We start from the raw sequence: 2,379 nt of genomic DNA on the forward strand, positions 1-2,379 counted from the left end.
GACTGGATAACATCGACAAATCGTGAAAATTCGGCCGTCTCCGACTTTAATACAATTTGAAACTTGAGAGAGAAAAAACTAACAGTTTTTCTCTAACTTCCATCGCGTTGTCGGGCACAATTTCGATTTCTTTGGCGCCGCGATCTGAAGGTACCGTTGGAAAGAGGAAGTCCTTCTGATTAAAAGATATTTTTTACCGCAAACGCTTAGTGTACGAGATATTCGACATTAAAGTTCGAAAATTCCTAAAATTCAAACATTTCAACTAGCTATATCACTACATTTAACACATTTTATGCACATGTTTCACTTCAAATTCATTTAATTAAACTGTAAACATTTAAACAAATTCACAATATACGCTTGCTGCAGGTCTTATAAGTAAGAAATGTACATTTTAAAAATTAGTGAGGATCATTTATGTGCTAATCAGCCCTATTCTGAAAAAAACTCTCAACTGAGTTGAGAGGAAACATTTGAGAGATTTCTTGTGAGGCATATTTTGTGAGGCTATTCTTGCTCAAACCTCATAGGAAAAAAGCTTAAAAAAGTCACCACGTGAGGTAAAAAGCTTTTAGCTGTCAAACAGCCTTTTTAAGAAAAATAAGCAAACAAAAAAGTATACAACAATGGATAATCAGCATATGTAAGTAATTTTGCAAATTTTAAATACATACACATATATATATATACAATCAGCCCTGTCGTAGAATCCGACTTGGAATTGGTTTTTGCCGGAAATGAAAACCGATATCGGTTTCATTTGGTGTCGCGAAATTCTATCGGAATAAGCTTTTTTCGAACATGAGCAAACCCGATATTCGAATCAGCTGTTCCATTGATGTATTAAATTAAATTTACGCTTATTTGTAAACAAAAAGAACGAGAGGCCTTTTAAAAAGTCGCTTTCGATGCTTACAAGGTACATTGCAATATAACCCACAAAAGGTGGTTAAAATTGTCAATGTTTGTTGCGCACTGCACAACATCTGTCGGTGCTATAACATTGAATGCCCCAATATAGAAACTATCACCGTTTCCACAGAAGTTTACGAGGAAAATTGTGAAGTTTTATCACATCGCTTGATATTAAATATTCTTCCTCGAGACCAAATGATAGTTCCGAAACCCCTCCAACACTCTGAGCCATTCCACAAATGCGTACAATGGTTTCCTCCGTTTGGTTCTAAGTATACACTTAGAAAATGGTCCTCCACCAGTGGCTCGGGCTTCGATTTTATTCTGCGCCAACTTCTTTTTCACTTCGCTTTTCCAGTCCGTCCATATCTAAAAATAGGAGAAAAGAATTAGAAAATGGAATAGGATTTCCACCAGCATGAGTATGAAAGCATTGTTGATTACCTTCTTCCAACCGTTCACATCCTTTATTGGCGGGCCTGCGCTGTTAAGCGACTCTGCTAATTGTTGCCAAAGGGAGTCCACAAGCGCCTTTTCTCGTTTGGTAAACCCTCTGGCGATGTCGGGATACTTCTCCATAAACTGCAACAGTACATCATTTTGTCCTCTATTTTTATGTTTTCCCCTGGAAATCTTGAAATAGTATCAATGGTATGTTAATATTCAAATGTCAATTACATTTTACACTTTGGACAAAATATATGTATGTACTTACATTTTATAAGAAATAGTAGCGTGTAAATATGGCACATAAAATAAAAACGTTAGCGATGGTCTGACCGTTTTGTTCCCGATAAGAAAACCTACAAACCCGGAATTCGCGACACCTTAAACCTATAAAAATGCGTTTCGAACATGAAAATCGATAAGATCGGATTGTGCGACACCTTTCGAAAAAAACTGTCGGATTGAAATGCGATACCGAGAAAATCGGATTCTACGACAGGGCCGAATAATTTCATATATTCCTAGGCGTACAAAAACGGAAAGGACAACTCAGGAGCAGCTGCAACATTACATAATGTTTTCCAAGCAGCATCCTGAGTTGCAAGGGGGGAAGCTAACTCCGACCAACCCTCAAGGGCTGCAAATACTTTGGTCGTAGTTAGCAGATAATTTAAATGCCTTAAGAGGTCCAACTCGGTCGGCAGCCAAGTGGAGGGAGGTAAGTTCATAAATGCTTGTGTATGTTTCACATTACTAAAATATGTTTCCATAGTCAGTGATGCATTGGAAACATCAGTTGCGATCGCGAGCGCGCAAACTGAAGGCACATGCGCAAGCGACTGGTGGAGGCCCTCCGATAAATGGAATGAGCGAATTCGAGGAGCAAGCAATTTCAACTTTTGGAGCAGCAGCGGTGGATGGATTGCCGGGTGTTGCGACTTTGGGTCACCAGCTAATATTTTAATTTAATATTTGTCGGACTATATATGAGGTAATAATTGGTCCGTTTCATAC

General features: G+C 38.4%; 1 pseudogene; it reads right to left on the reverse strand.

Moving 5' to 3' along the window:
* Positions 1-1,078: 1,078 nt before the first annotated feature.
* LOC120781166 lies at positions 1,079-1,542 on the reverse strand (annotated as a pseudogene).
* Between the last annotated feature and the right edge of the window lie 837 nt (positions 1,543-2,379).

The sequence above is a fragment of the Bactrocera tryoni genome, unplaced genomic scaffold (genome assembly GCF_016617805.1).
Source record: "Bactrocera tryoni isolate S06 unplaced genomic scaffold, CSIRO_BtryS06_freeze2 scaffold_42, whole genome shotgun sequence".
Classification (NCBI taxonomy): domain Eukaryota; kingdom Metazoa; phylum Arthropoda; class Insecta; order Diptera; family Tephritidae; genus Bactrocera; species Bactrocera tryoni.